The 12,220-nt window shown below is 51.8% G+C and overlaps 1 long non-coding RNA gene across 1 annotated transcript in view; it reads left to right on the forward strand.

Annotated features, from left to right (window-relative positions):
* LOC126646623 (uncharacterized) overlaps window positions 1–11,744 on the forward strand; it is a 15,224-nt gene extending 3,480 nt beyond the window's left edge. Inside the window, exons 2-5 of the long non-coding RNA XR_007630345.1 lie at window positions 3,862–4,169; window positions 5,858–5,977; window positions 8,149–8,287; window positions 11,685–11,744. This is a non-coding gene — a long non-coding RNA (uncharacterized LOC126646623). The remainder of the gene's footprint in view (window positions 1–3,861; window positions 4,170–5,857; window positions 5,978–8,148; window positions 8,288–11,684) is intronic.
* The last annotated feature ends 476 nt before the right edge of the window (window positions 11,745–12,220 follow it).

The following is a 12,220-nucleotide window of genomic DNA, read 5'->3' on the forward strand; positions in this document are numbered from 1 at the left end:
CCCCGGCTCCCTCCCCTCGCTGCCCTTTTCGGCTTTAAGCACTTGTCTACACTCAAATCCCCCAGCACCGCTGTTCGCTGGGGGGGATTCGCTTCCCGGCGCTGGCACAAATCCTTAAAAGGCTTTCTCTTTGGATCTTGTCCCCAGGCAGAACTCAAAGGATGCTTAGGAGCGTAAATAATAACAATAACTGCGGCAGGAGGGCAGCGGTGGGGCCAAGGGGCTGGATGGAGTGCAGGCACGAGCCTTTACAGCAGGGAGGATCAGTCTTTGCAGGGCTGGCCGGTGTGAAAAGGGACAGTAGTGACAGGAATTGCAGGATGTAATCCTAACTGTCCCAAAGGATCCAAAAAACCCAGCTCCCTCTGCCTCATCAGCCCTTGAGCCTGGCTCTCTGGGGTAGCTGGAGACGGCTGATCAAAAAGGAAAGCCCTGCAAATCCCTGGCTTTCTAGTAACTGTCCCAGCCTCCAGGAGAGGGGACATGAAGGGTTACAGTGCAGGTTAGCAACTGGGCTCAGCTGGTCCCTGCAGGTCGAAGCAGGAGCTGGCAGGGACAGGCTTTCTAATTTTACCCTTGGCCCCTGTCCCGGCCGTGCTGCCAACCTCCTGCTGGCTTGACCAGGGGTCCCGGGGGAGCGACAGCACCTGTGGGCTGAAGGCCTCTCTGGCAGCTTTGGGAAGGGCTGCAGGAGGCACCCAGTGGCAGAGAGGGGTTTCGGGAGCTTGGCATGGGCGGGGTGTCTTTTTGTGGATGTTGCTTTTCAGGCAGCAGTGAGAGAACAGTAGGCTCTTCTGGCTGCGGGTGGGGAAAGTTGTTGTGCTGGATCCACAGGCAGGAGCTCGTACTACTACCTGTTGTTAGGTTACTATGTTTGGAGACACGGGTTTTCCCCGTGGATCTCTATATAAATCCTGTTCCCTCCCAGTCTCCTGCCCCTGTGCTGTTCCTGAGCCCCTTCCAAAGCAGGGACAGCTGATACGCCCCCGTGCTCGCCTGTAAATCCAACCCCGAGCAGCTCCTCAGCATATCCAGAAATAGCATGTGTGGCCACGGGGAGCCTTCCTCCACCTAGCTCTGCTGGTGCATCTTTGCGCCATCCTGCACCCTCTGTGCCCCACTGGATAGTGCCACAACATCCTTGCCAGGAGGGGAGTGCTGGGAGTGGGATGTGCGTGTAACCCCCAATAATGCTGCAAGAGTTCCCTGTCAGGATGGATGATAATATTGTTGTTACTCTAGGAAGTGGGTTTGCTTTTTAGTTTGGTCATTGGAGTGGTGTCAGGTTCAGGGGTTCCTAGTTCAGCTCTGACCATGAGGAGCTGACTGGAGGTGATTAAAACCTGGTGAGAAGGAGGGCCAGATGCATGCCGAGCTGTGCTGGGCTCCACCAGGCAGACTTTCCAAGCCATCTGGGGCTTGCCCGTCTCCAGGTCTCCAAGATTTATGGCTGGAGTGACTTTCTAATCACAGTTTTGCCATCTGCCTGTTGGCCTTTAGCACTCCCCTCTCACCTGTCACTGAGCCCTGCAGCTCATGCCTGTTCCTGCCCAGCATGGAGCACCCTTTCCTCCCCAGCCACTCATTTGGGGTGCAGCCCTCAACCCTGTTGTCCTTTCTCCCTCATAGCCCAGGCAGGTCAGTCTGATCTCCTGAACTACTCGTTGGCATGGCTGAATCCTAACTCTGATCTCACCTGGGTCCTGCACCAAATTCTGCTCCAACCCTCTTCGCTCTGCTCCTGCCTCCCATCCACAGGGATTTCCCTGTGTGTCCTGGCCTTGCTGCTCCTCCAGATCTGCTCTTGCCCTCATTCCTCTCCAGCTCCAGAGAGGTGGTGGCTCAGTGACAACATGAAGGAAAAAAGTCTGTCTAGGGATGTTGGTAAAAGCAGATTTTCAGGGGTGCAGCCCTGAACACGCTGGGACCTGAGCCGAACTCAGTGTGGACGCTCTGATGGCGTCAGCTGATGTTGAGCTGATGTGTTCCTTCCCTGGCAGCTCTGAGCTGGAGCCTCCACAGCTGAGCACGTGGTGGTGGTCACTGCTCTGGGGGCTGCTGGCATTTTCCTTCCTGCCAGGCTGTAAAATTTGGTAGAGACTCATTTTATCTCTCTTCCTGGTGAGCTGGGTGCCTGTGGGCTGAGCTCTGTTGCCTTCCTGTGCCAGCCTCACCTGCATCCAACCACAATGTGTTTCCAGCACACTGAAAGCATCTGAAAGGAGCTTCTGCCTTCCTAGAAATGCCAGTCCTTGGGGAGAAGGTGGTTGGTTTTTGAAGGCTCTTTTGCATTTTCTTTTCTTCCCTTTTATCCTCTGTTTTTAACTTGAGAGAGGAAAGGGAATATTTCTGATGGTGCTTTTCTGTGCATGCCATGAGGAAGACACAGAGTGTGCTTGACATGGGTGCTGATACCTCCCCTACATCAGGGAGTCCTCCTGCTCCAAAAAGTTTCCATGGCCATGAATTTTGCATGCACAGGAACCTCCTTGCTGGCCTGAGGTAAAGCAATGACATCTTTTTGCGGGCCAGGACATTTTTGAAGGTAAAATATTTGCATTTTGAGAGGGAAAAGTAGAAATGCCATGTTGATTTTCAAATAAAGGCAGCTCGTTGGACTTCCTGCAGGATTTCAAATATTCACCTAAATCCCAGGGAGGTGAATTAATAGCTGGATAACAAGAGCTGCTATCACAGTGCCATGATTACATGTATTTACCACATGGCTGGCATTTCTCCAGGGGTGATGGGGTGGGAGAGAGAGACAGTACAAATGTAGAGCAAGAATTAGGTTATTTGAATCCCATTGGGTGGAAAGGGAAATTGCAGGCTGTGTTGCTGGGAAAGGGTTTTAACTTGTGCAGGTTCGCAACAGTCCGTAAAGGCTCCGGGTTGCAGAAGGTGTGATGGGAAGATATCCTGCCTCCACTGTGTCAAAGAGGGGCTGCTGGACACCTTAGTCCTGCCAGGGCTGAGGTTGAGGGTGTCCAAGCGCTTTTGCAAGGCTGTTGTAGATAGCAGCATTGGAAAAAGTGCTAGGGCTGCCTTTCTCCTTGGTGCATGTTCTCCTGATCTGCTCTAGGGTTCCACCTCAGGGGGGATGGTTATATCCCTGTGCTGTGGGGTCTTCCCACTGCCTGGAGAAGAAACCCGAGCATGTAACTCCATTGGAGGCAACACCAAAGTCAGGTTAAGATGAAACCCTCTTAATGTACTTTGGAACTAACATCCTTGATGACCCTTTTGGATCATCATTACTCATTGCTTAGAAACTTTTGCCTTTCATTTGGCGCTTGCGGCTTCTTGGGTTGTGACGAAGAGCATCCCTGTTTCTCCCAACCGTGCTGTCCATGAAGGAGTTAGCAGTGTCACCTCCAAGCTGGAGAACCTTCATGCAGGGGCTGTTCCCTGTTGCTGCTCCTCCTCCTCTGAGCCCTTGTCCAGAGATGGTCGTGCCACTGCACGTGCAGGTGTGCTGATGCCTCCTGTCCTGTTCTCTGCACCCTTCCTGTCCAAGTGCCATCCCAGCATTAGCCTGGCTTTGTTCACCATCCAGGAGGTGGGTATTTTCCCAGCACTGCCCACCCAGACCCCCAAGATGTGTCTCCTCCTCAGAACTGCTCATTCAGAGCTCATTATCACGTGTGGATATATATGTAGTCTGGGGGCTGTTTTGTTTTTTTCCAGACATTACTTTGCATTTGCAGACATCGAATCTCAGCTCCCATTTCCTCTCCCCCTTGCAAGTTAACTTCGGAATGCCGGGATGCATCCGTGGTGGATAGCACATTACAATTGCACTCTGGCGAGTTTTAATCTGCTCTCTTGGCCTCCCTTGCCCTTTCTTTCTCTCTCCAGCAGAGCTGCAAGATGCTGCCCTTATTCTCATCTTGGCGTTTTCCATCCCCAGACTGCTCAGGCCATTCACTCGGCAGTTCTGCTGTGTCAGCAGCTGTGCTTTATGATTTAAGACAGCAGCAGAACTTTCCACTGAACTATAAGCCCATGTATCCAGTTTCCTGGTATCCACACAACTGGGAAGCTAACTGATGGCCGGGATAGCCCTGCTGAAGAGGTCAAGGATGTGTTCAGATGACAGAGAGACAATGAGGGCCGGCACAAAACCAAATTGAATGGCATAACCCCCAGGAAGAGACTTGGCTTTGAAGGTGAGTTCCACGTCCTGTGGGGAAATACCTGTCCCCAGGTGGGAAGCCTCTGGCAGGAGGTACAGCATCCCAGGTGTGACTGCTGGGGATAAAAGTCAAGCCTGACTGTGATACAGCACAGCTCTCCTTCCATGGGGGAGCCTGGGGACACCCTACCTGCACAGAGGTGCTGGGAGCAGCTGTGTGAGTATGGAGCAGGGAGAGGAGTGGAGTGTGGCTCAGGGAGAGTGCGCTCAGAGAGAGCACTGCAAACATTTCTGCTGATTCCTCCTACTTTCGCTTTTTTTCAGTGACAAGTGACATTACCGTGGCGGCTGCTGTTCTTTGTTCCTAAAGAACAAGCCTTCAGCAGCTGGAGATTCAGCAGATGTTTTGCTAAGGTTTCTTAAAAACAGAAAAGACCAACGTGGATGCCCCATGGCAGAGACATGCAGGAGTGGCTCAGTGTGTCCTCAGCCACCTCGGGTCACACTGACAGGGAGCTCCTCCTTCCCTGGCAGCTGGATGGGGCTCTGCTGGGCAGGGTGCCTCTGTCCCAGCACTTGGGCTGCTGGAGGGAGGGGGCTGCTGACAGGACATTGGCCACCAAAGGCTGCCAGGCTCTCCAGAGCTATCCTGCCTTGTCTGTCTGGTTGACCTTCAGCCCTGCTGCTTGGCTTGGGGTTTGCTGCTGGCCTTGCTGGATGAGGATCCTGGCTGGGCTACACACGGTCATTAGACATCAATTCGTGGGTAGTCTTCAAATAACTCATCCTTTGAAGGCAGTGGGGGCCAGTGTGACCCTGCAGAGGATTTAGGGATCATTTGCCAAGGTGTCCTGGTAACCCAAATTATCCATTAGCTATGCCCTTGGGCGATGTGCTTTATGATCAACCACTTACCATAAAACTGCCCTGGGACATGTGGGTGATGTACGACACCAAATGCATCTGAGATGGGCAGCACGGTTATAAATGTGTGAGGAGACACAGGTGAAGGAATGAGGGGGGAGTGCAAAATATGCTCTAACTGCTTACACCAGTATTAAATATGAAGGGGGTCTCTCCCCCAGAGCAGACTGGCTTTCTCCACATACCCCTCCTCTGAAATTTTGGCTCTTGTGCTGTGCAAGACTGGGGGAGATTGTAGAGCTATTTTTTCTGAGAGTCCCCCAGAATACCCAGGCAGGTTTATTTTTTCCCTGGAAGGCTATTTCTGGTTTACTCAGGAGGGAGCCTTGCCCCCTCTAATTAAACAAGCAGCATGGCACTTCCTGGGAGATGCAGAAAGTGCTATTTTTTTTGCATTTTATCAACATCTCTCTGCTGCAGGGATGAGCAAAGCCCTTCTTGGTGACCCAATAGACAAAGCATTATCTCCTCTGCCCAGCCAACTTGGTATTCTCTGATACAATGACAAAGGTAAATGGGAAGCAAGTTTGGAGCAAATACCTGGAGCTCAGTGTGAGTTGTGGTGTTTGAAGGAAAGTGGACGTGATAGGAATCAACCTTTCTGGAGAGACTGAACCTCCAAACCTTCCTTCCTGAGATGCCACAACAGCAGAGCTGTTGTTCCTTGGGAACTTTGCCTGCAGGTGGACATGCTCCCTGGTTGTGTTTACCTGCAGCCAGAGCTAAAGGACTGGAATGGTCATTTGGAGGCAAGGTTGTGCAACAGTTCTCACTGGGGTTATCTCTTCCTAACCCAAGGTACCAGGATGCTGTGGAAGGAGCTGGATGGTGGTCCTGGACACCTGAGCTATTGGATGAGCTGAGGACACAATATTGGCAATGGAAGCAAGTCTGCCCATGACTTGGAGAAGCTGAGAGGTAACTGTCTCTTGACTTTGAGAAGGTCTACCCATATTTGGTGCTGTGTCGGGAGCAAAGGCTGCACCTTCTGGCAGTGGGAGAAGCCCAAAACACCAAATCATTTCTACATCAACCAAACCCACAAAAAAAACCTTTGCCAGGTACCAGTACCTTCCAAAAAACCTTGCCAAAAGTACCTATTCTGGTGGTATTTTGCCACCAGCTGGGAAGAGCCACTTGGCCGGTTCCCCAGGTTGAAGCCCCCAGGCGCTTGGTGTGCTGCTCCCCCAGCAGCCTGGGAGTGCTTTGAGAGGAGCCAGACACCCTCTCAGTTCCCATTGCCCTTCCAAAGGACAGTGGGAGATGACCCTGACAGCCTGTCACTCCGACATGGACACTGCACCTGGCTGGGATGAGCATCCCAGGGTTGCCATGGAGATGCCTGATGGGCATCTCTAACTTTTCAGAGTCCTGACAGGATGCAAACATTATCAGCATTAAGACCTAAGCAATGTTAACAGTGCTGAAATAGATCCCTTCTTCTCCAGGAGGCCAAAAAACAGTCAGGGAAGATTCCTCCCCTCGGGAGGTAATAAACTCACCTGTGGAATTGGGCTGGTTGTCTTGTGTGGTCACTGTGTGTTGTCTGGTCACTGTGTCTTGCCTTTTCCCTGCTCCCACCTGCACGTGAGCTGTTGGAAATAGGAGAAAATGTTGTTAGACTCTTTCCTTGAGAAGCTGACTAAAAATCAACCATTATGCTTTTTGGTCTGTGTGCACAGTCCCAGGAAGCTGGGACCAAAGGGCCCTGTGGGTCTCCGAGATGCACAGTGCTTTGTTTGGAGAAGGAGATCATTGTTTTCACAGAGAAATGGAAAAAAAAAGAGAAGCACAGTCAGCAGCCCAGCACATCAGCCTGAGTACCAGAACCAGGCCCAAAGGGTTAAAACAGCCCAGAAAACCTTAGGGGATCCCTCAGGATGCTCCCGAGCAGACTCCAGTAATGAATTTTCACTCCTGTATTTTCATTATCGTTGTCCCATTGTCCCCCTTAGCTCTGCAGCACTTTATTCCTGTCATTGAGGCAGCTGCAAGGACAGTGCTGCTCCCTCAGCTTTCCTCTTGGAAATGTGATGGGCTGAGCCTTAGGGCAGGAGTGTGCATGGGCCGTTACCCAAGGAATGATGGTCTGCTTTGCCTCTTTCTCCTGCCAGTTCCTTCAGATTGCCCAGAGAGTCCCAGGTTTGCCACAGTGCTCAGCAGACCTTGGCATTTTGTTCTTTGGGAGATGAACTGGAGGTACCATCCACCCCACTTCCCTGCTCATCCAGCCAAGCTCACATATTGTGATTAAAGACAGGGATAGACCTGTTTGGATTTGGTGCAACTGAACTGGGTGGGAAGGAGTATCAGCCACCTCACTGCTAATAAGAATAGTCTTTGTTTTTATATTTTTTTCCAGAAATATTTTATAACTTCGTGGCTCAGGTTGCCCAGTGAGGTCAATGCCCCATCCCTGAAAGTGTTCAAGGCTTAGTGGGATGGGGCTTGGAGCAACCTGGTCTCACATAGGGTGTTGCTGTTCATGGCAACCCAAAGCCTTCTGTGATTGTATGGAAATTTATTAGTTCCCTGGAAACTGGGGAACTGGAATGGTGAGAGTGGTAATCTATGTATTGCACCCTGATACAACACCACTTGGAGTTTATCCCTCTTGTGTGGTAGGATCAGAGGAAGCTCTTTTATTTTTCCCCAAGATTCCCCAGAAGTGGAAAAGCAGGAGGGGAAAGGCAGAGTCCTTCACAAGCCCCAGCTTGCTGTACTTGAGGTTGCATTTTTAAGTACCAGTGTCACCTACTCTAGTTCTGGTCACACAACTGACTTACTGGGGTCATCATCTTTGTCGTCATCTTTGCTTCCACAGCACGGGCAGAGCCTGCAAGGAAAACAGCACTGTCAGTTCCCAGGCCTGGAGCTGCCCACCGGAAGAGAGCAGTTCTCTCTAAAATCTGTGTTTTGCTTCTTTCACCTGGTTTAGCTGAAGGGTGCTACGGGGACATCCACCAGTGACCCATTTGGCCCTTTTCCTGCCTCCTCCCTACGTGTGGCTCAGGGCTGCCTTCAGAGCCAATGCCTTTGGGCTGAGGGTGTGTCTTGCCCTCCTGATCTGTTATCCCTTTCTGCTTTAGAATTACTCAAGAAAAAAGACCTGACCCCTGTGAGCACCCCTGCAGAGCCAAGGAAGTGAGGACTGGTCCCCTTTCAGAGCGGGAAAACACTGAAGAGGCAAAGCATCTTCATCACTCTAGAAGTATTCCTTATAAAAAGGTAAGAGAAGGTCTCCTGGGCGTTAGGTGTGAGGGCTGTGTGTGGTGCACTTGGTGTTTGGAGCTTGTCTGCCTGGGATGGGTTTGCACCAGTAAAGTCTGGAGCTGTGTGGGTGCTGGTGCCAGCGCAGCTCTGTCACTATGGATCCACTGCCATGGCCATTCCCTCCAAAACGACCGTCAGCCCTTCCCGCTCCGCGACCAGATGCCAGTGGATTCACATTGCTGGGGGCAAACACAGGCTCTTTGCTCTTTCCATCAGCACTGGGTCAGATGACAGGGCTCCCCACCCGCTGAGGATTATTGTTGTTATTTATTTGTACCGTAGCAGTGCCTGGGAACATCCCCCCAGGGCCAGGAGCCTATCGTGCTAATGCAGGGCAAGTTGTGACATGCAGCACCAGCAGAGTGAATGCTGAGCGTCACTGCAGCTACCCCACTGTCCTCGTCCATGCCAGTGTGGGGGCAACACCCAGTCATCACCCTTAATGCCTTCCTTCTGGTTCATTTGGTACCAAAATCACAGAATTATAGAATCATTTAGGTTGGAAAAGACCTCTGAGATCATCAAGTCCAACCTTTGACTGAACACTGCCTTGTCAACTAGACCAGGTCACCAAGCAACATGTCCAGTTGTTTCTTGAACACCTCCAGGGATGAGGACTCCACAACCATCCCACCAACAGTGGGAACTGGCCACTCCTCAGGACATGTTGCAGAGCAGCCTGGGAGCACCACGGAGTGCTGGTGGGCAACCGACCCTGACCAGCAGCCGGAGAGCACCTGAGAAAGCAGGGCTGTGCAAACAGGCTGCTTCGGATAAACCAGCAGGACTCCAATTAAGCAGGAGCTGGTTCTCTGGGTTTTGCTCCTTGAGCCCTGCTGTCCCAATTAACTGACTCCCCTTACAGTGTTTTTCAACTGTACAGAGATGAGCCAAGGACACATGAACATAACGTGATCCAGGAAGATTCCCCGAGTGCCAGGAAGTTGGAGCGCTGCTGTCTCTGCTCTTTATGGCCGTGCTCACTGCCTGGGGCTCCTCGGAGCACAGTTTGGAGCAGAGCTGTTGGGCTCTCACGTGCCCACAGCTGTGTTAGTGCTGCAGGAACTCCTGTTCGAATGCACCACAGAGCCCCCACTGTGCCCCTGCCACGGGTGCTCTCCTGTGATTGCCCAGAGAAGCTATTGCTCTTGTTTAGAAAACCCCATTTGATTGGTGATGGTGCAAAACACGTAATTTGGGGGGCAGAAAACACCAAGTGATACCCATGGCCAATCCCTATACGTGGTCCCTCTCCCTGCAGCCCAGCTACAAGCCCTGGCTCCCTGCGTGTGTCCCCAGCCCATGGGGTGGTGGCCGTGCACAAGACCTGCTTCCCGCCCCTGCCATTGCCACCCCTCCCCTGCTCCTCCTGCAGCTCCTTCTGCCCCTTGTGCTCTTCTCCTAGGGGCAAACGGGGCACCAGATCCTTCCTGGGACTCTGGGCAGCCAGAGCTGCATCAACAACGGCCACCAAAGGCAGGTCGTTACTGGTGACTGTGGCTTTTGAGGTTTCCCTGAGGCACTGTGATCCCTCTGCCATTCAGCATTGCCCAGAGTGTCTCTACCTGCCAAATTCTGCCTGCAGCTATCCCAGGCTTTTGCTCATGCAAGAGCAGGACCCTCAGTAGCAGATGGTGATGCTGGCGTGGGGACCCTGCGATTTTTGGGATCGTTTAGTGTTAACCCCTGCCATGCCAGCAACTGCTCCGGCTCTCCCCCCGGTGCCAGTGCCCTGCCCAGCCCGCGGGTGTGCAGGAGGCCCCGGGTGGCCTCGGTGAGCACATCCCGTGAGGTGAGGAGCCCGGGGCTGACGGTGGCCCCAGGCCAAGCTGCCCTGACCATCTGCTGCGCTCTGTGCCAGCCCGACGGCTGCTATAAGGAGCGTGCGTGCGCTGGGCGCAGGAGTCGCCGGTAACAGGAGCCGCTGGGCCCCGAGAGGAGCTGACTCTGTCTTTTCGGCTCTGCCCCGTGTATATTTATCTGTACGTACAAACACAGCCGCCGGCAGAAGTGGCTGGGTGTCCCCAGGCTGTGCCGGACTAGCGTCCCTGTGCCTGCGGCCCCGTCCAGCCTCGGGGCTGAAGGGAGCAGCCGAGGCGCTGGAAGGCACCAAGGGGTGACTTGGGGTCCCTGAATGTGGGCAGCAGGATCTGGGGGGTTTCTATGCCCATTTGCTGTCCGGAAAAAAGATGTCAGGGGTCCCTGCTGGCTTGTGCAAAGCCAAGGGCAAGGAGCTACGAGGCACACTGGGATGGTGAGAAGGGTAGGGGAGAGCAGCCCTGCCTTCTTCCTTTTGGGAGCAGCAGTGAGTGCCCTGGTCAGAAATAGGACTTTTACCTAAAATATGCACCTTGGGAATGCAGAAGAAAAGCAGGAAAGGGCTTTTCTCAGTGCTACAGAGCAGCCAACAAACACCTGACTCCACATTTTGATTTGAGCCAATCAAACAAACACAGCCCAAAGCTCAGCTTTCTCTGAGCTGGGGTTTGGTTTTTCAGGGGAGCGTGTTATCAAAAGAAGAATGGTGGCAAGAGGGTTGAATGAGGACTCTTGGGGTATTGTGTGCCCAGGGACATGGCACAGCATGTGGATTGGGGCATTTTCTAATATTCTAATATTCTGTCTTTGACTCTTAGCCCTCGCTTTCCTTGTAGCCTGTAAAATGCATGAGGCCTCTCCTTATTTGGGAAGTGATTTTCTGTGAGAGTCAATTTAATGCTGGTTCAGAGTGAGTGAGCCTTGAAGGGAGACTCATTTCCACCAAGCTTAAAAATCTTTCAAGAACTGCCCTAAAAGCAAGGATTATCAAAACGAGCCAACATTGAAAGAACTGCTTAAAAATAAATCAGAACTTACGATACCTGAGCTTAGGGGACCAAAAGTGTAAATGTGGGAAGAAAAGGCTGGTGGAGGCTCCCTGCAATGTTCCCTAAACCTAACAAGGTCTTTTATTTCCATCCCAAAAGCATAGCGAGAGTCAAAGAAAAAGAAACCTGAATCTAGTTGACTTAAAGGTCATGAGACTTAGCGTCGGGATATTTGAGGTCTCGTGATTTTTTAAATGTTAATACTGCAAGGGCTGCTGTGGGACATTCACTGCCACAGTTACCAGCTCTGACCCAGAGACTTGAGCTGCTCCTGCCCTGCTTTAGTGGAAGTTTGATGATGGAGTTACCAAGTTATCTGTAGGAAATGTCTCTTATACAAGGCCCATAAGAAAGCATCAAACTGGAGATTTTTTTTCCTAATTCTTGTAGCATTTCTGATGTTTCCTGATCAGCCCCCAAAGCATTTAATTTTTTAGGATTTTGGCAGCTAAAGTCACTGTTGCACTTCTCATTTTTGCCCTCAGGGGTCTCAGCACACCTTAAAGAGGTCACCTGAGCTCCTGCCTGAGTCTTGAAGAGCAAGCACTGAGGTCTGAGGGTGAAACATCTCGTGAACCTTCTTCAGAGCTGAGGTTAGAGGCACATTTCTCTTCAGTACTTGATGTTATGAGCCCACCTCTCCTCTCCTTTCCCCAGCCCTGAGTTTTACCCTCGCATCACCTGGAAGCTGTTGGTTGAAATATTTCATACTCAGTTTATATGTAATGCTCAACAAGTGCACAGAATGGCTCTCAAAAGGTCACGGTTATACAAATCTATAATGCATGTGTATAAAATAGATCAGTTTAGAGTCAATTCTGAATCCCTGTAAAACATGGAAAGTTTTTCTTAGGGCAACCCATTTTAATGCTTGGTCAGAGGAGGCCTGGATCTCACCACCCTCACAAGGAAGAATTCCTTCCCAATATCTCACCTAACCCTGCCCTCTGGCAGTGGGAAGCCATTCCCCCTTGTTCTGGGCACTTGTCCCCAGTCCCTCTCCAGCTCTTCTGGAGCCCCT

Source organism: Myiozetetes cayanensis, unplaced genomic scaffold, assembly GCF_022539395.1.
Source record: "Myiozetetes cayanensis isolate MyiCay16 unplaced genomic scaffold, myiCay2020 scf36, whole genome shotgun sequence".
NCBI lineage: Eukaryota > Metazoa > Chordata > Aves > Passeriformes > Tyrannidae > Myiozetetes > Myiozetetes cayanensis.